At 34.7% G+C, this 23,790-nt stretch overlaps 1 protein-coding gene across 10 annotated transcripts in view; it reads left to right on the top strand.

The window, feature by feature from the left end:
• Positions 1–23,790, top strand: part of LOC148941940 (uncharacterized) — a 114,772-nt gene that overhangs the window by 87,407 nt on the left and 3,575 nt on the right. The gene's annotated exons all lie outside the window — the stretch shown is intronic.

Raw genomic sequence — 23,790 nt, 5'->3', positions numbered from 1 at the left:
TTTTTGCATTAATATGATTATAAACCATTTTATCAACTTCAATTAGTCGCTCTACTTCTTGGACTGCAAGATCCAACGTCTGAATATTCTTGGATATTACTACTCTATATAGTTTTGGGGGTAGCCCTTGCAAAAAGGTATTTAGTATGATTTTTTAATAAAGTTGCCCAGAACCACTTCCGTATTTTGCTTCTACACAAATGCGTATATTATCCAGATTTTCCCTAATATTTTGTGAAAAATCAAAGTTCACTACTCCATGTTTTAATTTATTTATTGAACTGGTTTCTATAAATCTCTCTTTGAATGCTTTTAATAAGTCATCAACCGTATTTATTGGCAAGTTGGCGTTATTTCCTATGGAAAGGTTACCTGTTTTAGAAAGGTTAAGGCCTGGCCTCTTAATCGTAGTAGGAGCATGTCTTTTAACGCTCCAACGTCTGTTTTTGTTAATTTTACAAACTGGGTCATATGTATATTAAATTCGTCAATATCTGATTGACCATTGTATTCCGGGTTAGCTTTTGGAATCTCTATATATTTTGCGACTAACTTTTGAACTATTATTAATTCGTTTATATCGTCCATGTTTTTTTTTTTTTTTTTTGTTGCGTTTATATAAAATTAAAAATTTAATTAAACAATTTTTGGGTATGCTATTATATACTATTATATATAAGGGGTTTCCTATCGTAGCCTAGCGGTTATAGGCCTAATCAATTTTCTTATATGTCTGTATCTTTCCAAAAATTAAATTTGAATTACAAAGTTTAAATAGCCTAACTAGTTCGCAGTTTTCCTCCAATTTCCGACACGCGCCATTTGTACGATTAAAGATTTTATATTGTGGTAATGGGAAGATTCGCTACTGTGATGATAGAAATTTCTCCTATAGCGCCACTTATAGTGATGGAGATTGTTTCAACTAGGCTGGCACCTCTCTCAATTAATGAGAGAAAATTGAATATGTAGACATACAAATGTGGCTTCCTCTTTCTTGAGCTATCTGGAGATCAGATTCCTTTGGGAGCATTTACCTTGGAGACTGGCGAACTAATTACCTATTATCGGACTAGACTCAGACATACAAGAGAAACAAACACATATAAAAAGACAATAGATTTATTTAACTTACATGCTTAGTTGTACAGCAACGGGTCACTTCAATGACAATCATGGTGACCAAAATACAATAAATTCGTCTGAATCTCTCTAGTTCTAAAGTACTAATTGCTTCAAATCTGGATAGAGATTCAAAATTAAAAAGGCACTTTTAACCCACTCCCAAACGCAGTTCTTTCGTCCTGCGCTCTAGGGACTGTCTGCCATTGGCTTACGTGGCCCAAGGACGCGAACCCTCGTCCAATAATACGTCTTATATATTTTTGATGATTTAGGCGTTCACACGGTTCTTATCGTTTAAACTTCCTTAAAAATATTGTGCGTAGCACTTTTCTTATTGCTCACTGTCTTAGCGAAATCCAAAGACTGCAGTTTCTTTTCTTTGCTGGTTAAGGACTTTTTCATCTTTGAAACTAGATTTAGCTTAATTATAGGAGTCCGAATTAAAGAAGGAACTTTATTTTGGTATTTCAAATATATCGTGTTTTACTCCCGGTACATATTTTATATGCGTTAATTCTATAAATATTTGTAAGGTTTTGTTCAGATTTTTTGCTTAAGAACTAAAATCTTGGATTACGATTAAATTTTTTGTCAAAGTTTGAATACTCAGTCAAGATGTCTAAACTGTAGTTTTGTGAAATAATTTTGTAAATTATGATACTTTTAAATTTTTATTTTAAAATTTGGGGAGGATGGGAAGTGGAAATTTTTATCACATGGTTTTGCATAATCTACATAATTGTTTGTCCACGTGGAAAATCTTAGTTTGAATTTTAAGTTAAGAATCTGCATAATTGTATATCTTCTATAGATAGGGCTGAAGTCATCCTGACCCCCGTCCTGCAGACAACCTTGAACATAGACGAATATTAGTTGACCATTGTATTATAAGAATCTTTTCATGCTTTTTTTTAACCCTCAGTATGTTTTAATAAATACATGTCTAGATCATTTATGAAAAAAAAAGAGTTATTGAAGGTTCGAAGCCGATCAAAAAAACTTTTTGGCCCATTTTCAGGGGGGTTCTCTTGGCCCGAGGATTTAAAGATATCAATTTCAAGCAAATCAAAAAGGAGATTTTTAATCCGTTTTTAGTTTCCAACTTTTGGGGGACCCTTGACCTCCAAAAATATTATTGTTTATACTTCAAAAGCTCTTGTTTATGTTCAGGGAAGTGTTTCGGCCGTTTTCAAACTCTGTCTCCCAGCCAATGGAAGCCAATCAGGCCCTAAATTTCAAGTCAATAGAAAAAAAAAATTGTTAATTTTTGGGCTCTGTATTTTTGGACGCATGAACTCAATCTAAACTTGTATTTTCCTATTACGGTCCTCTTGGCCCAGGATCTTATATGCGTAACTTTCAAGTAGTTTGAAAAAAAAAAAAACTTCTTGTGCCTTTTTGGGATGAAGCAGGTTGTTTTTCTGTTCTTTCCTATGCATTGGGTTCCCTTTGCCCAAGGATGTAAGAATATAAGGTTCAAGCAGATAAAAAAAACTTGGCCTTTTACTGGTCTCATTTGCTGGGGGAGGGAGTATCCGTACTCTAAATCTCTGTATTAGATTTCCCTTCGGCCCAGGGACTTACGGGTCAAACCAATCAGGTACAAAAAGTATTTTTGCCTATTTCTGAGCCTCCTAAGACCCCCTCCCTACAAAAAATGCGTGGTCTCCTTGGCCCAGGGACCTACCCCTGGAAGTTCCAAGCAAATCAGACAGCCAAGATTGAATAAGCCCAACTTTTGTCCATCATCACTCCAGTCTGAAAACAATATACTATTTGTATCATTTAGGACCCTTAATCTGCGTGGGTTACTTCATCTCTGAAAGCATATTTGTCGGATCTATTGACGGTTTGGAGAAAAATAGTTGCTGAGAAATAAGACTTAACACCATCGGGGTTTTCCCTGTGGTAGCACCTAAAATTGATATCTGCTTTGTAATACGGGGTTCGATGCTCAATCCTAGAAGCCAAAAGTTTGGGTAACAGGCTTGCTACCTGCCCATGTAATGAAGATCCAAGCAGCCGTAACTTCGAAAATAGCCGACAAACTACGCGCCATCAATGGCTCTGGAGGACCTTTATCCTTTTATCCATTGAGGCCACGGGGGTACCTGGAGGCAAAACATTGCACAGGAGCGGGTTAAATTGTCGTGTAATCACATTCAAACCTAAAAAGGCACTTGAACTTTCAATATCGAATCGTGTTATATCCCTCCAAGTGTCTACGACCACCCCTTCCATACGTCTTAGCCGCCGTACATCAATAATTAAAACAAAATTTGCATGTTAATTTTACTTTTTTTTTGGCTAAATGGCTTTCTCCAACTTTTGTTCTGACGTAACTTACGAATTAACTTACGTAAGGAACGTCTATATTCGTATATTTTTATTACGTATATTAGGGGGTTCGACCCCTAACGTTTGAATTTTTTGCGAATTCTTTAAGAATGACCCCTTAATCACAAAGGGCGTTAATTAGAATAAATAGCTCAGATGAAAGTACAAAAAAAATTTAGTGTAAAGAGCGAGGTAATGACTAGGGGGCGAACTTAATCATATACACAATAATTTCTGTTCGTTTTAATTTTTGATGTTGCTCCTTACTTTCAGTTGAAAAATTGTTTTTTTTAATTTAATTTCTGATCATTTTTTTTATATAATGCAGGGAAACCCGTTGCCCCCTTCTTAGCAATGTACCTTCCCCCATGAAAACTTCCTCCATGTAAATACCTCCCATGTAACCCTCGGCCCCCCCCCCCCCCCCGCAACTACTAGAAGAAATCCCCCCAGAAAACTTCTGTATACTTCCCAATAACCAGTAACCTACTACATGTAAATAATGGGCAAAGTTCATAACTTGCAGACCTTCCCCCGGGGAATGTGGGGGATTAAGTTATCCTCAAACACATAGTTATTGCATTTTTCGACCATGCTGAACAAAATGGCTATCTAAAAATTTTGATCGAGTGATTGGGGAAACATGGGTGTGAGAGGGGGCCTAGATGCCCTCCTTAAATCGGACACTAGAACTTTTAATTTCCGTTCGAATGAGTCCTCCCGCGATATTCTAGGACCACTGGGTCGATATGATCACCCCTGAAAAAAAAAACAAAAAAAAAAAACAAATAAAGAGGCATTCGTGATCTTTCTTCTGGCAAAAAATACAAAATTCCATATTTTTGAAGGTAGGAGCTTGAAACTTTTATAGTAGGGTTCTCTGATACGCTGATTCTCTTCTTTTTTTGGTTTTATAATAGCCTCAGAGTCTACTCCCATTAAATAATCTTATCAAATCATCATTGAAAAATTTATAAATAATCATTACCCAGTCTCACTGAATGCAGTGGTGCCCGGGGTGATCCGAGGGGGTAGGGGGCTGGAAGGGGTTCGCCCCCCCCCCAACTTTTTTGCCATTCGGTAAAATTTTCACCGAAGGCAAAAATTTCGTTAGAAATTTTGCAAAATCGGCTGAAATTTAGTAAAATTCTTGATTTCTGCAGAAAATTCGGCATAAATCAGGTAGCGATTCGGTAAAATTTACAAAGATCGCCCCTCCAATGAAATGAGTTTCAGGACGTTCCTGGTGGTGCCACTGGGGTGGAGGCAAGACGATGAGTGGGGGTATTTGCCTCTAGATTTTTTTGTTCCTCCACATATTTTGGACAATATTTTTTTGTGCTTTTTCTTTATTTTGTTTGTGCTTTGGTATTTTCATTGAAAAAATTGAAAAAAACATAAAGATTACCCCCCATAGACTTTGCAAAGTATATTTTGCCCCCTCCCTCTTTAATATTTCCGTGAACTGGTGCCACTGATTAAATAACCCAGATATTAATAGAATTATTCGCCGTGTAAACCGCTAGAAAACGGTTAAAAAATAAAATGTATTAAACTATCGATTATTCGCCTAATTAGTGGGCGGAGCAACCGCCGTTAAGCAAATTCCGTGTATAATTTAAAATAGGATGAAATAGGCTAAAAATCTGCATGTAAATACTTTGAACACATTTTATTTCCATCAAGGTTTATATTACCTGTGCTATTGTGTGTATTATTTTTCTGCATTTCTACGAATTTAATATTTTAACACAAAATGACAATTTGTCTCTCATTCAGCAGCTGACACTGAGCTTCACGCATCTACCGTATGACATTTTTTAATATTACTTCGCAATTTTTTTTAGATAGCAAAATACTTTAAAAATTGGTTAATAATTTTTAAAAAATGTCGATTTTCCTATTTTGAAGTAAAGTTAGCTCATCCTCTTAGAAAACGTTTGAGTAATGCTACGATTCTGGTTCTGTGACTGGATGGATCTGTGGCTAACATACCCGATGATATAAATATCTTGTCCTTTTGCTACGAGTTACAGCTTTAAACTTGTCGCAAAATTTCACCTTTCATAGCAAACAAAATTTTGAGTAATCTCATTAACATTTTTGTAATCACTTACATTTTTATTCTTTGTACAAATCGCGTTATCATAATATCATACCCCAGTTAACAATACTTTGTTGTCGTTGGTGTACATAATTTGCATGTCAAATTTTTGGTTCCTTGGAGGACCCCAGATATTGCATCTCTGGATAATCATGATTTAGATGTACTTAAGAATTGGTCGCAGCATACTTTTGGGCTATCAGTTCCTATTGAAATGGCAACCATATGAAGAAACTACTATGACGACATATTAGACGACATATTACTCCTTGCTTATTTAATGCATAGTCATTTACAAGCTCAAATACTATTTCAAAATAATAAATTTGAAGTTACCCATTTTATCCACTTTGTACACATGTCGGAGCACCAAGTGTGATGCACAATTTAGCCACGAGTGGAACAGCTCCAGCACGTTGGGAAAAGTCCCTACAACGCTTAGTCTTCCACGTTTGGCAAACTTTCCCCACGCTTGACACATGCCACCTGCTGTACGTAATTTCTGAAACTCGGCTAACCCTTGAGGTTAACCTCAAAATTGCTTAAAAATCAATTTGACTTATTTAAAGAAAGAGGTGCGCAAAAGGGTCAAGGACGAAAATATTAATAACAAATTCTTGTGTAACAATAGATCACTATTAATTCTGCCAGACAGAAGTTGGTGTTCAATAAATTGTTATTTTAGTGACGCAATTTCAACTTCAGCTAAATTTTGAAAATGAAGGCTTAAAGAAAAATTGGGGGAAAATGTCAAGGCATTATAAAATAGGCCGATTAAAATATATCTGTTAATATAACCTTTATATAATCTTTCAAAACTATGATCTTTTTTTGTTGAAAGAGAGGCTAAATATTTTTGTAAATGTAGGGCTAATTAGGGCCAAAACTGAAAAATTATATCTCTGGCCGCCCCAATATCCATCCTTTCATAATCAAGAAATTAAATCAACAGAAAATATTTGCATAAGATAGAACGTTCGTCACTGTCCTAAAAAAATATATTCTATATTTTTATCCTATTTTGTTTTATTTCATTTGCATTAACCAAACTTCACTTCTCACGTGGGTCCCAGCTAATAGAACAGTACCGAAAAATCTTAGAAAATTGTTGCTTCCAGGTATGAAGTAGACCTAACATGGGCACAGGGGCAAAGAATACTTTCATTTTGGTATCCTTAGTATCCTTAGAACATACTTGTTTTCTTATTTCATTTCTAACTATTCTTTAAATCATGCCTGGAAATCCTCCCATATGAAATTTTCCCATGGAGAACTTCCGCCTCTCCCAGGAACTTTGCTTCCCCCGTAAAATTACCAATTTAGAAAATCCACCCCGTTGAAAATCCCTCCCCTCGAAAATGTTTGTGTGTTTTCCAATAAACCTATATGTAACAAGGATAAATTTTACAACTTACTCCCCTTTCCCCAGGGACTGTTGGGGGTGGGTCTCGTCATCCCCAGAAGCAGAGCTATTGGACCTTTCAACTATGCTAAATAAAATGGCTATCTCAAAATTTTGATCTGGTGTCTTTGGGGAGTATAATAAACCAAATATATGCTCTATATACGGAATATTATTGTTACTAGTATGGACTAATTTAATGTTGCTTAGATAGTGTTAATGTTGCTCTTCATTTCTAATTGAGAAAAAAATTATTAATTTTTTTTAATTTTACCCAGATTAACCCTAATTCCTAGGAGGGTTACCCCCCAACCCGACTAGTGCTTGTCTGTTAAACGAAACACCCAAGAATTTAAGTTGGGTTAATTCTAATGATATATACCAAAACATGATCATAATATAATACTATAGAAACAAATTATGGAAACTACGACAAAGAATTATGGAAGGCAGGTCGCGCAGAACGCATTATATTAAATGCCTAATCCTTAACCACCTCTATATATTAAATATTTCATAAAAATATAAATACATAGTAGTTTTTTTTCACTCAAAATAAGCAAATCATAACCAATTCCAGAAAGGCAACCCAGTTTTGTCAGATCTTACACAGCGTAATTCTCGAGTGTGTTTTGTTTAACAGACAAGTACCCTTAATTTTTGCACACCAATGCTTCAAGACAAATATATTATTTAGCGAGAGATTAGGTATAATCATCAAAACTAAACTATAATCCCATCAATTTGAGGGGGAACTTTCGACCCCTTAGGGCTCACACTGCACCCTTCATTCAGAAAATTATCTAAGCTCGTAAATTTTTACTTTGTTGTGGAGAGTAGAAACTCATTTATTGCATGTTCCGTGTTATTCGAAAGAGCAATTATTGCAAATACAGCATTAGTTATAAAAATAGGATTTTAACTCCCTCGATAAGGAATTCTGTCTTGCCAATATTGACAAAATAAAAATTTTCTTGCTTGTTTAGAGAAGAAATGCCAAGCAAGTAACCAATTAAATCTATAGTCTTAGATTGTCAAAAGAAGGTTCATTCTTTTGACAATCTTTGACATTCTTTTGAAGGTTCAAATATATATATATATATATATATATATATATATATATATATATATATATATATATATATATATATATATATATATATATATATATATATATAAAGGAATTTTATATCTAAATTTAAAGAAATTAATTTTGTAAAATTGAAGGGTTTTGAAATAAATTCCATCAGAAGATGCTTGGCCCTTTTTTCCATTAGAAAAACTTTTATTTTACTTTAACATTAATACTACTACTAGCAACTCACCGCAAGCACCAAACAGCCTAAGGCCAACACAGCTACGCACGCTCCAACTCCATCCCAATCTGTTCAAAGCCTCCCCTTTTACACCCTCCCACGAAGTTCCCATTTCCTTTAAATCTTTCTTTATGACGTCCTCCCACCCCAGACAAAGACGACCTATTTTCCGTTTAGCCCTAGACGGTTGGCCGAAAAAAACAATCTTCGGCAATCTGTCATCCTTCATCCGCACGACGTGCCCTAGCCACCTCAACCTTTCTTTCATTATAGCCCTTGAGAGCGGTATTGAACCACGTTTTTCGTACAGCCTATTGTTTGAAATACGGTCAGTCAGCCGTGTACCCAGAATAATCCTTAAGCAATTTTTCTGGAAAACATCTTGCAAATCTTCATCCACTTTTCGAAGCACCCATGCTTCAGAGCCATATTTGACTACTGTCATCACTGTAGCTTCTAGTATTCTAATTTTGGTTTGCAGACTTATCTTCATATTCTTCCAAACTTTTTTTTAATTGTGAAAAAACACCCTGAGCCTTGGCTAAGCTACTTTTAACATCTTTACTGCTCCCAACATCTTTACTAATAATACTACCAAGGTAAGTGAAGCTGCCCACTTGATCAATCTTTTCATTACCTTTTCATTTACCAACGTCCCCTTTTCATCTTCACTTATTCCTAGCTTTAGTGACTTAGTCTTCTTAACATTAATTTTCAAGCCTATTCTAGCACCCTGAACTCGCAAAACCTCTAAAAGTTCATTCATTTTGCCCACAGTTTCCTCTAGGATGCTTAAATCATCAGCATAATTTAAGTCCAGAAGACTTGTTCCTCCCCATTTGATTCCGTGGTCTCCCATTGTTTTTCCTTATACAAAGTCCATCAAAATAATCTATATAAAGGGGGATAGAACACAACCCTGCTTAACTCCTGATTTAATACAAAACCAGCTGATAACCTCCTTTCCTACCTTAACCGCAGCAGTGTTATTCTTGTACATAGCACTAAATACTTTAGTGTATTTGTCTGGTATACCATACAAGGATAAAACTTTTGCTAAAGCTCTTCTATCAACAGAATCGAACGCTTGCTCATAATCTATAAAATTGAGGACCAAAGGTGTTTGACAACTAAGGCACTTCTCAATTATTAACATAACAGTGAAAGCTTGGTCGACACATCCTTTACCTTTTCTAAAGCTACACTGTTTTTTTTTCAAAACTTTATATACAGTATCTCCCAGTGGCAAAACTACCATGCTGCTGAGGACTTTACTACCTAAAGGAACCAGACTAATGCCTTAAAAATTACGACGTTCATTCGTATAGTCTTTCTTATACAGTGGTTTAATTAAGGTTTTCCTAAAATCATTTGGTACTTTCTTTTTCAAAAATCATTTCCAAACTTTTTCAAAAACTCATTTACTACCCTATCAGCACCTGAAGCCTTATTATTTTTTAATCCTTTTAGTACTGTCATTAATTCCTCCTAACAAAACAAATCTTCCTTCACATCTAAGGTATCACAAACTTTTTCATTTTCCTCTATATCTTTTCCTGCAACTCCATCATGGCTTAGCGAATGTTACTTTAACATTAGCTACGATCAATGAAGCAACCGCTGCTCTTAATGGCTAGAAAAAAAGGGGGGAGGGTCTAACGGCTTCCCTAGATTCTGACAGTATGTATTTCTATATCCGTTAAAAATGCTCATTTTCTTCGAAAATTTGTTGGGAAAACCAAAAAAATTGACAGAAATATTGACAAAACAAAAAAGTTCATCCCTTAAATTCTGAATCATTACCCCCCCCTCCTAGGTTTTATTTAAAATGAGGATAGATTTTAATAGCTGTAGTGACAAGTTAGTTCCTATTTGATATACCAGGGGATATTCAATAAGTCAAACATGATAAGAAAACGGTTCCGAATTCGCAAACACAATTTTGACAAATGTATTTAATTTCTTTACTATATATTATTAAAACTTTTAGAATACTTTTTAAGTTTGTAATAAAGATTTTATAAATAAATTAAAATGTTTAATAATGTAAGGAAAATGATTTATATAAACAAATTAATTCTTATGTAAGGTTACACTTTATTATGTAAGGTTGTTGAAGAAAAAGTATAAGTTCAGGAATAGTTTTATTAGTAGTCGAAGAAAGTCAAACAGCCCTAAATAAGTCGAAGCATAGTAATAATTTTTGAAGAGCTCCCGAAGCGGATCTGGCTAACACCGGTACCTCTAGCTTGGAGCTCCGAAATAGTTCAAATTATCTATCGACGAAAAATAGGGTAAGATTGAAGGAATTCTTGATCAAGCAAAGGTTGTAGTGAAACTTCTGGATCAGGATTAGTACATGGAACATACTTCTCCTCTCATGCATCATAATTACTTATCCTCTCAAGTTTTTAATGTAATAAACAGGGGTTTTGTTTTTAATATACATCCTTATTCTGAAAATTTATGTTTGCAATTTTTATTGTTTTTTTATTATGTATTTTCAGTGAAAAGGTAATTATGCTGTAGCTGAAATCTAGTTAGCGCCGTCTGCCCCTCTTACACTTGATAATTTAGGACTGTTGCCAGTTGTGATCCCAAAAAAAAAGAACTCTATAATATACAATAAAGTAAACTTTATTTTTCCAAAAAGCAAAAACTTGTATTCCACTGGCTTTATATTATGCTCAATACATACCTTAGGCTGCACAATAGCGCTGCCTAAGTAAAGAGCGATGCGGGCACAAAGTATTTTTTTTTTTTTTTTTAGACCAGGGCACTTCGTCTCGAAGGAGTTTCCGTAGAAACTTCGAAAAGGGCTCATTCGATTAGAAATTGAAAGGGCTAGTACCCTTTTTAATAGTCAAAAGTGATTGGAGGGCTTCTAACCCCCCTCCCACGCTCACCATTTTCCCAAACACGTTCAATCAAAATTTTGAGGTAGTAATTTTGTTCAACGTAGTTGAAAGATCTGAAAATTGCGTCTTTGAGGATGGCAACCCCCCACAGCCCTCAGGGCAAATGTTGTCAGTTATGCACTGGGGGCATTTAAGGTTTATATAGAAAGGGTAATCGTATAAATTTCGGAAGGGACTCATTGGATTGCTAATCAGAAATTTTTGTGTTTTTTTTTTTAGATTCAGAATGATCGGAGGGTGGATACACCCACACACCTCGTATTTTCCCGAAATGCATCTGATAAAAATTTGAGATGGCCATTTGTTGTCGTAGAAACTTCGAAAAGTGCTCATTCGATTGAAAGGGCTAGTGCCCTTTTTAATAGTCAGCAGTGATTGGAGGGCAACTAACCCCCTCTAACACCCAGCATTTTTCCCAAACACATGCAATCAAAATCTTGAGATAGCTATTTTGTTCAACGTAACTGAAAGGTCCGGAAATTATGTCTTTTAGGGTAACAACTCCCACAGCCCTCGGCGTAAGGGTTATAAGTTATGCCCTGGGGGCATAAGCTAGGCTATATATAGAAAGGGTGATCACAATACTCTGGAACGGGCTCACTTGATTGGAAATCAGATTTTCTAGTGCCCTTTTTAAGATTCAGGGTGATCAGAGGGTGGATACCCCCCCCCCCCACAACTCTTATTTTCCCGAAATACATCTGATGGAAAGTTTGAGAGGGCCATTTTTTGTCGCAAAAACTTCGAAAAGAGCTCGTTCGATTGAAAATTTCCCAAAATCTCACCATATCCCCAAACGCATTCAATCAAAATTTTTAGATAGCCATTTTGTCTAACATAGTTGAAAGGTCCAGAAATTATATCTTTGAGCATGACAATCATCCTACAGCCCTCAGGGCAAGATTTATACGTTATGCCATGGGGGCATATAAGGTATATATAGAAAAGGTGATCGTATAAATTTCGGAGGGGGCTTGGACCGAGTCAAACTCAGAACGAGCAAAAATTAACATGAGTATGGCTGACAACCCCATGCCTTCTCAAGACAAGAACATAATTTGCACTTCACTGAAAACAAAACACATTTAAAATGTTTTCACTTTGGAAATAGTTTTTCCAACATACAAATAACAACCCATACTATGGATTCTTACAGAAGAAAACTGAAAATATATATAATATTACTTGATTAAAATGTTTTTACTGGATATATGATGGGGGAAGTCCTCCCCCTTGCGCTCCAATTACAGCACGAGTGTCTGATGCCCTTTTTAATAGTAACAAGAGATTGGAGAGCAAGCAGCCCTTCTCTCAAGCCCGTTCATTTTCTAAATGCATCCAGTCAAAATTTTGAGACAGCCATTTTATTCAACATAGTAGAACGGTCCAGCAACTATGTCTTTAGGGATATTAGGCATGTCAACCCCCCACAATTATGCAATTGGTCCATTATGCTTTAAAACTAAATGTTACTTTAAAATAAATCAAAATGCATTGTGTTTATGGTTGCCAAAAAGACACCTCAGCAAAATATCGAAAACGACGGGGGTATTAAGTTGAAACTTTTGGGGATACTACTATTATTACTTCTCCTCTTACAATTTAAATAAATAAAAAGAGTGTAAGTGTATTTAGGTTGTCAAAGAGCATAGATAGAATCTTTTGGGAATAATGTTAAGTTTAATTTTTCAGGTCAACTTCAGAAGCTATAAAATAAAATTAAAAAATACTGTTTGTGTCAGGATTAAAAATTGTTGGAAACGTTTCTTTCACATACAAATAGCAACTCATACTACGAATTCTTATAGAAGAAAACTGAAAAGATACACAATTATTTTTCCATGAAAAAGACTATGTCAATAAAAAACGAACAGAAATTAATTAAAAAAAACTTTTTCCACAAGACAAGTTTTTTAAAGAAAAGTAATGAGCTCCATTAAGCCAAGAATGAGCAAAAATAAAGCGAAACAATATTCCAAGAGTAATACTACCACAAATCACTGTTAATAAATAAATGAAACTCGAAACGAACAGAAATTACAATAAACAGCCGATTCAAACTCAAAACGAGCAAAAATTAACATGAGTAGGGCTGATAACCCCTATGCCTTCTCAAGACCAGAACACAATTTGCGATTTACTGAAAACAAAATACGTTTGAAATGTTTTCACATTTCTTACATTCATAAATGAAAAACTATCAAAACCCTAGGAAAAATGTCCATTAAACTGACAATCCATGGTCATTTTTTTGTTTCAGTAAAGCGCAAATTGCTTTCTGGTCTTGAAAAGGCATGAGGGTGATCAGCCCAACTCATGTTAATTCTTGCTCGTTTTGTGTTTGACTCGGCTATTTATTACAATTTCTGTTCGTTTTGTGTTTCATTTATTTATTGATAGGGATTTGTGGTAGTTTTACGCTTGGATATTTGAATTTATTTTTGCTAATTCTTGGCTTAATGGAGCTCATTACTTTTCTCTGAGAAACTTGTCTTGTGGAAAAAGTTTTTTAAATTAATTCCAACAAAGAGATAATTATGCTCTTAGGTATATTCGTATTGCTGCGTCAAGGGTGTTTGATCTTTTTACCCTTAGTTCCCGTAGACTGTGTTTCGCAAAAAAACACAGCGATTTTCGGACCAGGATTTTCACAGAAAAATGTAAATCCGTACGGGAAGATCTAAAACCGAGCTGGCCAGCCATGACAGAAAACACAAAAAAATATCAATACGACAAACGGGTCTATGGTCAGTAAATGAAAACGAAAAAAAGGCTATCAAAGGCTATGTGCCTGGGAAAATTTGCCTGATTTTGGAAAAAAAAGAGAGAACACACATTAAAAGTCAAAGAATCTTATTGGAAATCACACCATCACATTGAACGTATCAGAAAACCCTACTGTAGAGGTTTCAAGCTCCTATCTGCAAAAAGGTGGAATTTGTATTTTTTGCCAGAGAAAGATCGAGGATGTGTGTTTATTTGTATATTTTTCCCAAAGATGATCGTATGAACAAGGCGGTCTGAGAATATCGGGAGAGGGCTCATTCAAACGGAAATTAAAGGTTCTAATGCTATTTTAAAGTGACCAAAAGGAATAGAGGAAAACTAGGCCCCCTTCTACGCCCATTTTTTTCAAAATCGTCCAATCAAAATTTTAAGATAGCCATTTTGTTTAGCATAATTGAAAAGTCGAATAATTATAATTTTGAAGATAACATGACCCTGAAGAAAAGTCTTTAAGTTATAAAATGTGCCCATTGTTTACGTATAGTATTTGTTACTGGGAAGTATGCATACATTTTTCGGGTGAGGTGGGAACAAATTTTCTGTTGGGGGGATTTTGCAGGGGGAGAATTTTGCATGAGGAGAGATGTTTCCTGGGGGTAAATTCTTCAGGGGAAATTTTACACTGGGGGAATTTGCCAGAATTCCTTTTATGTCTCGCTTTCTCTTTGCCGACTCAATTTTACGCATGGAGAGGTTAAGGGTAATTGTCCGGGGTAAATTCTCACCAGGATTGAATTGTCTAAAGGATATACCCGTGGGGAAGAGGAATTCTTCCGTGGAGCTGGAGCCAGATTTTCTGGCATTGTTTAAAAAACGATCAGAAATTAAATAAAAACACAAGTTTTTTTCAACTGAAAGTAAGGAGCAAGATTAAGACTTAGAACGAACAGAATTTATTACGTATATGAGAGGGGTTGCCCCCTTCTCAAAACCTCACTCTTTGTACTAAATTTTGACCTTTGTCCCAATTGTTTAATAACAACTTATGTCGTTTAATTAGATGACAAGGTTCGTTTAATTAGATATTAGAACAATAAGCAGCTTTTTTTTTCAATTATTAAAAAAAAACTTTAGTGTGAAGAGCGAGGTGTTGAGGAGGGAGTTTCTAGTTAAGTTCGTTTTAAGTTTTGATGTTGCTCCTTACTTTTAGTGGAAATTTTTTTATTAAATTGAATACAGAGGCTGGAATAAGTCTTAGATTGAATCCGAAACGAAAAGCAGGTCGTTCCCGAATGGAGAAGAAAGAGGTCATAAGAAGGGACTTAAAGGCAATCGCTGCTGCAGTTGAGGGGGGGGGTAAAAATAAAGACTAGAATAGATTGGAGTGGAGGAGCAACTTTCATAGCTATATTGGACCCCACGCGGCTTGGTGCTGCAATGAATTGTTAGTAGTAGTTATTTCCAATGTTCGAGCGCCGTACTACTGTTATAAAAATGACCCTTAAAAAGATTGCTTATTCAAGTTCAAGTTGGTTTATTAAAAATATATTATTAACAACAAAACACACGAAAATAGATGCCCCTTCCCTCCCCATGGTTTAATGACCCAAAAAACAGGGAAAGAGAAAAACAAATTGAATCAAACAGCAAAGGAAAAAAGTACTCTTGTGCGAATTATCACCAATAATCAGCTGAAATCGAACTATTTGAGACTCGACAAACCCGTAAAAAAAAAAAAAAAAAAAAAAAAAAAAATGTACAAATGAAAGAAAGAAAGGTCACACCACTGTCTTACAACCGTTGCAAAAGTAAAGTATGTCATAACATCCTTTTATACCAACTCAAAATAAAAATGGAACTAATTTCAGAAAAAATCATTCTTCACACGCATAAAAAAAGAAAAAGTCACAATAAACAAATGTCCAAGCTATATAATTTTGCATTATCAGAATAAAAAAAGATTTTTTTGTGAAAACCAACAATTTACGTTTCACTTGTACCGTTATTTATTTCAAAAAAAGCTAAATCAATACTTTCCTGTCTGAAACTGGCGTTTTATCCACATGTTTGACTTTTACCAGCATAATGATAGCAATTCGAAACACGAAGACTAACTTTAAAATAACAGTAATCCAGCGTTGCCAACCCTGTGAGGTAATTTGTACCAGATTTGCGACCAAACTTGTCCCACGAAAGACTTTTTGTGGTACAATCATAGGATTCTGCGTAAGTTTTCTTTTTGTAGCCAAAATTTCTGAAATAAATTTGGACGGCTGATTTCTCTTGATTTTGAAATTCACGGAGATGGCTTTTTGTGTCCCGTTTACATTTAATGATAATCCCTCTTCTCAAGCTTGCATTCCTAAAAGGTGAGCTTAGGAGTTTCAAAAATTCCGGAAAGTAAATCTCGGTAAAGCGAATTTAACCAAAAATGTCTTATAAACTTTGAATTGTCCAATAAAATGTTCAAATATGCCACATTGTACCAGTCCCTCTAAATTGAACCAAAATGGCAACGTTTTGGCAACACTGCTGCAAACACTTTCCTGTCTTGTTTACTTTCTCCAAAAAATTAAGCCTTTGAGGAGAAAAAAAGGAACAGAATCATCATTCATGTTTCAACTAGGCTAAAAGTTCTGACCAATCAGATTTCAAGAATTTGAGACTTCACCCTTAACCAATTCCAACATCTTAACACATTATTATAATCACAAAAAATGGCTCCTAAAAAAATTATCAAAATAAGTCAAACATTCTTTTTAAAAACTAAAGATTTATGTTCCACTTGTTCTATTACATATTTCAAAGAAAGCTAAATTAATACTTTCCCGTTTGGAAATGTTGTTTCATCAATATGTTTGACTTGCGTAATGATAGCCATCCAAAACACGAAGATTAAGTTTAAATTGACTGTAATCACTGTTTTGTTTTGTTTATTTTGACCACAAGATTAAGCTTATGGGCAGAAAAAAAAGCGGAACAGAACCATCATGCATGTTTCAACTAAGCTTTAGAAATCAGCTTGAAATGTGTCACGTAACCGTAATAGCTTTGATTTTTTATTCTTTTTTTTAAGAAACTTTCTATCCAGCTTTAGGCCAAGTCGGCAATTAAAGCTGAATTATTAATTGACTGATCTTAATTTTGATTATAGTCCTAGTGGTAACACCCAAATACCTGATTATCGACGAGGTCATGCCTAAAAATGTTTAAAACACAATCATGAAGAAATGAAGACTGTTTACTAAGACAAGAAGGGAACCTACCTAGTTACAAAGGCTGTATCCAGGGGGGGGGGGCTTCTGGGGTCTAATCCCCTTTCCAAAATTTTTGTCTGACTGGGGAAAATGTAACAAAATACATATAAACAAATTTTTGATGGGTTTTATAAGTTTTTCTTTATAAGTTTCTTCCATAAATAGAGCTCCACTTTTATTATCTTTTGGCAATCCGTCCAATCCGAGCAGCCTTCACGACCATAGTTTTAATGGAGGGACAAGGAGTTTATGGAGTCCCCCAATCATTCAGGGTCACACCTGCTTTCAGTGTTTGTCTGAATCTTATCAAATCACGCAATTGCCAAATTTTAGGCCCAAGGATTTTTTATATACTTTAGGACCTAAATAATATCAAATAGTCTTTCGACCTAAAATATGGCATTTGCGTAGTTTGGTATTATCCAGACATTCTGACAAAACTTACCAGAGCTGTTTTCAATGGGAAAGAACTAAAAATTCGAAGCTAAGTAAATATTATTCAATGTGGTCAATTATTTCCTAAATTGTATGAATCTTACCAGATCACGCAATTGCTAAATATTAGGCCCAAGGACTTTTTCATATACTTTAGGACCTAAAAAATATCAAATGTTCATTGGGCCTAAGGTATGGAATTTGCGTAATTTGACAGTATCCATACATTCTGACAAAACTTACCAGAGCCGTTTTCAATGAGAAAGAACTAAACAATCTAAGCTAAGTAAAAAATTCTCCAACGTGGTCAAATATTACCTAAATTTTCTGGATATTCTCAAATTAAGTAATTTCTAAATTTTAGGCCCAATGAATTTTTGATATACTTTAGGACCTAAATAATATTAAATAGTCATTGGGCCTAAAATATGGCATTTGTGTAATTTAGCAATCCAGACATTCTGATGAAACCTTCCAGGACTGTTTTTAATGGGAAGGAACTAAAAAATTAGCTAAATAAAAATTAAATAAAATTGTAAAACTTCTCCTAAACTATTTCAATTCAACTAAAATATGACATTTGCATAGTTTGACAATATCCAGACATTTTGACGGAACTTACCATAGCTGCTTTCAACAAGAAAAGAACTGAAAAAAAGGCTAAATATCGAAGAAATTTAGCCTAGTAAAAAAAAAACTAGTTTCTTATTAACAAATTCTGTGCTTCTGGTGTAATTTCAAAATTAGAGATAGGGCATAGAAAATTCTCAAAACAAGACTATTTCCATTTAAGTTTTAATATTCTATAAAGCGGAACTTAAAATCGCAAAAGCAGGGAAAAGATAAGCTGCTGCATCAGTTTCGTAACATAAGTTGTGAATAAAACAGTGCTTGGTAGTCAACCAACTACAAAAATATGCCCTAGGGCCTGGCCTCAGTCCTAAGTTAGGGTTACATCCGTGAAACAAATCGTTAAGTGCATTCTAAACTTTATTTATATTACAATATTCTAGGCCGGTGTAACTGCGGGCTATTGTATGCCCCAAGATACATAATTAATCTATGCCTCATTTCCCGTGAACTCTAAATTTTTTCTATGTGCCAGTTGAAGGAGGGAGACCACATCATCATCAAGAGTGTCAGGGCAACCAAATTGAGGGTTTTGGCGCCAAGGCTCCCCTCCTTACGCCCTTGGTTAAGAATTGTATATATAATTATATCACGAAAATCCAGCACTGTACATTCGGCAAGCATAGGTGAGATATAGAAAATGCAAACGGCCCTGTGACTAATATTACTTATAAAAGGAAAATGCTAGAAAAATCTGAATACGAAGGCAAATTTATCTTTCCTTTTCCTTTTATTAGTGCCATTACTTCTTGGAATTGTGGGCATTGTATTTAGGGGAAATATACCTCCCACTTCCCATATCTTACAAAGCACAACAGCATATCTAATTTTAATTGTGGAATTCTGGGCATTGTATTTAGGGGAAATATACCTCCCACTTCCCATATCTTAGAAAGCACAACAGCATATGTAATTTTAATTGTGGAATTCTGGGAATTGTATTTAGGGGAAATATACCTCCCACTTCCCATATCTTACAAAGCACAACAGCATATGTAATTTTAATTGTGAAATTCTGGGAATTGTATTTAGGGGAAATATACCTCCCACTTCCCATATCTTACAAAGCACAACAGCATATCTAATTTTAATTGTGGAATTCTGGGCACTGTATTTAGGGGAAATATACCTCCCACTTCCCATATCTTAGAAAGCACAACAGCATATGTAATTTTAATTGTGTAATTCTGGGAATTGTATTTAGGGGAAATATACCTCCCACTTCCCATATCTTACAAAGCACAACAGCATATGTAATTTTAATTGTGAAATTCTGGGAATTGTATTTAGGGGAAATATACCTCCCACTGTCCATATCTTACAAAGCAAAACAGCATATGTAATTTTAATTGTGGAATTCTGGGCATTGTATTTAGGGGAAATATACCTCCCACTTTCCATATCTTACAAAGCGCAACAGCATATCTAATTTTAATTGTGGAAATCTGGGCATTGTATTTAGGGGAAATATACCTCCCACTTACCATATCTTACAAAGCACAACAGCATATGTAATTTTAATTGTGGAATTCTGGGCATTGTATTTAGGGGAAATATACCTCCCACTTTCCATATCGTACAAAGCACAACACCATATGTAATTTTAATTGTGGAATTCTGGGCATTGTATTTAGGGGAAATATACCTCCCACTTTCCATATCTTAGAAAGAACAACATCATATTAAATTTTAATTGTGGAATTCCGGGCATTGTATTTAGGGGAACTATACCTTCCATTTGCCATATCTTACAAAGAACAACAGCATATGTAATTTCAATTGTGGAATTCTGGGCAGAGTATTTAGGGTAAATATACCTCCCACTTTCCATATCTTACAAAGCACAACAGCATATGTAATTTTAATTGTGGAATTCTGGGCATTGTATTTACGGGAAATACACCTCCCCCTTTCCATATCTTACAAAGCACAACAGCATATGTAATTTTAATTGTGGGATTCTGGGCATTGTATTTAGGGGAAATATACCTCCCACTTCCTATATCTTACAAAGCACAGCAACATATGTAATTTAAATTGTGGAATTCTGGGCATTGTATTTAGGGGAAATATACATCCCACTTCCCATATCTTACAAAGCAAAGCAGCATATTTAATTTCAATTGTGGAATTCCGGGCATTGTATTTAGGAGAAATATACCTTCCACTTTCAATATCTTACAAAGAACAACAGCATATGTAATTTTAATTGTGGAATTCTGGGCATTGTATTTAGGGGAAATATACCTCCCACTTCCCATATCTTACAAAGCACAACAGCATATTTAATTTTAATTGTGGACTTCCGGGCATTGTATTTAGGTGAAATATACCTCCCACTTTCCATATCTTACAAAGCACAACAGCATATGTAATTTTAATTGTGGAATTCTGGGCATTGTATTTAGGGGAAATATACCTCCCACTTTCCATATCTTACAAAGCACAACAGCATATGTAATTTTAATTGTGGAATTCTGGGCATTGTATTTAGGGGAAATATACCTCCCACTTTCCATATCTTAAAAAGAACAACAGCATATGTAATTTTAATTGTGGAATTCTGGGAATTGTATTTAGGGGAAATATACCTCCCACTTCCTATATCTTACAAAGCAGAACAGCATATGAAATTTTAATTGTGAAATTCTGGGAATTGTATTTAGGAGAAATATACCTCCCACTTCCCATATCTTACAAAGCAGAACAGCATATGTAATTTTAATTGTGGAATTCTGGGCATTGTATTTAGGGGAAATACACCTCCCACTTTCCATATCTTACAAAGCATAACAGCATATGTAATTTTAATTGTGGAATTCTGGGCATTGTATTTAGGGGAAATATACCTCCCACTTTCCATATCTTACAAAGCACAACAGCATATGTAATTTCAATTGTGGAATTCTGGGCATTGTATTTAGGGGAAATATACCTTCTACTTTCCATATCTTACAAAGCACAACAGCATATGTAATTTTAATTGTGGAATTCTGGGCATTGTATTTAGGGGAAATATACCTCCCACTTCCCATATCTTACAAAGCACAACAACATATGTAATTTCAATTGTGGAATTCTGGGCACTGTATTTAGGGGAAATATACCTTCCACTTTCCATATCTTACAAAGCACAACAGCATATGTAATTTTAATTGTGGAATTCTGGGCATAGTATTTAGGGGAAATATACCTCCCACTTCCCATATCTTACAAAGCACAACAGCATATTTAATTTTAATTGTGGAATTCTGGGCATTGTATTTAGGGGAAATATACCTCCCATTTTCCATATCTTACAAAGCACAACAGCATATGTAATTTTAATTGTGGAATTCTGGGCATTGTATTTAGGGGAAATATACCTCCCACTTCCCATATCTTACAAAGCACAACAGCATATTTAATTTTAATTGTGGAATTCCGGGCATTGTATTTAGGGGAAATATACCTCCCACTTTCCATATCTTACAAAGCACAACAGCATATGTAATTTTAATTGTGGAATTCTGGGCATTGTATTTAGGGGAAATATACCTCCCACTTCCCATATCTTACAAAGCACAACAGCATATGTAATTTCAATTGTGGAATTCTGGGCATTGTATTTAGGGGAAATATACCTTCTACTTTCCATATCTTACAAAGCACAACAGCATATGTAATTTTAATTGTGGAATTCTGGGCATAGTATTTAGGGGAAATATACCTCCCACTTCCCATATCTTACAAAGCACAGCAACATATGTAATTTAAATTGTGGAATTCTGGGCACTGTATTTAGGGGAAATATACCTCCCACTTCCCATATCTTACAAAGCACAGAAACATATGTAATTTTAATTGTGGAATTCTGGGCATTGTATTTAGGGGAAATATACCTCCCACTTTCCATATCTTACAAAGCACAACAGCATATGTAATTTTAATTGTGGAATTCTGGGCATTGTATTTAGGGGAAATATACCTCCCACTTTCCATATCTTACAAAGCACAACAGCATATGTAATTTTAATTGTGGAATTCTGGGCATTGTATTTAGGGGAAATATACCTCCCACTTCCCATATCTTACAAAGCACAGCAATATATGTAATTTTAATTGTGGAATTCTGGGCACTGTATTTAGGGGAAATATACCTCCCACTTCCGATATCTTACAAAGCACAACAGCATATGTAATTTTAATTGTGGAATTCTGGGCATTGTATTTAGGGTAAATATACCTCCCACTTCCCATATCTTACAAAGCACAACAGCATATGTAATTTTAGTTGTGGAATTCTGGGCATTGTATTTAGGGGAAATATACCTCCCACTTTCCATATCTTACAAAGCACAACAGCATATGTAATTTTAATTGTGGAATTGTGGGCATTGTTTTTAGGGGAAATATACCTCCCACTTCCCATATCTTACAAAGCACAACAACGTATGTAATTTTAAATTAGCTTTAAATTAGCTACAAAGCACAACAACGTATGTAATTTTAAATTAGCTTTATTTGTTGAATCCACACTAATGTCTAGAAGGAAAGTAAAAACTCAATTTTATTTGCAAATGTATTCCTTCTTGTTTTCGTTTGGGTTAGAGTGTTGAATCAAGCGCCTTATTTTACGTTTTCAAATTTGACGCATTCCTTAGCATGTAACTCAATTGCAAATATCCGTTTCTGAAAGTATGTTTGTTTGGTGATGTAAATGTATTTTGAGAACACGCTAGCTTAACATGGCATAAGGAAAAAAAACTAAGAAAAAATAAATAGAGAAAGATTTCCCTCCAATGAAAACCAGAGAATGGTGCAAACACTCCCACTTATGTGTCTTCAAAGCAGTCTTCAATGCAAAAAGAATACAATACAAAATTGAATAAATATGCGAAATTGGACAAAAGGACAAACATTATAAAAACTAAAGCCATTAACAGCGCCAATTTTACAAAACTACAGAGAATACTTAGGTGATACTTATCCCTTACGGTGATACTTACGAGATATTTTAGTATTCTTAAAATATATGAGTATCCTTAAGTATCTTAAGCACCATTAAGCAAATAACTGAAGATGCTTAGCAGGGATATTGAAAAAAAAACGATTCATGCTTATAACACCGTCGCTGATTCTAATTCTTCGCATTTTTATTACCCTTACAACACAAACTGGGATTTGTGTATTGTTTTGATATTTCACCTTTTTTTTGCTGTTGCTTTGATTGTGTGGCTCTTTTAATTAAGTATTCTTGGTTTTTATTTTTTTATTTTCTTTTTCGAATGACTGCGGGGAGGTTATAGCTGAAATATTTCGATCAATGTTCGTTTTTCATTAGCTACAAAATTCCTTCCATTAATTTTTCCTTGCGTTTGGTGTGTGGCCCAGTGAGCCTAAATTTCCAATAAAAATATCCCACTATCAATTATTACCACCAATCATTTATTACAATATCAATTATATAATTATCAATATATTATTCTATCATAATAAATCAATCCAATCTGATACTTTTGGTTTCAGCTTAATTTGAACATTTCTGAGAGCTGAAATA

Source organism: Artemia sp. Qi Xiang Cuo, chromosome 17 (genome assembly GCF_049724085.1).
Source record: "Artemia sp. Qi Xiang Cuo chromosome 17, ASM4972408v1, whole genome shotgun sequence".
NCBI classification, from domain to species: Eukaryota; Metazoa; Arthropoda; class Branchiopoda; order Anostraca; family Artemiidae; genus Artemia; species Artemia sp. Qi Xiang Cuo.
Note: the sequence above shows the minus strand (reverse complement) of the source record. Positions and strands in the feature narration are given on the sequence as shown.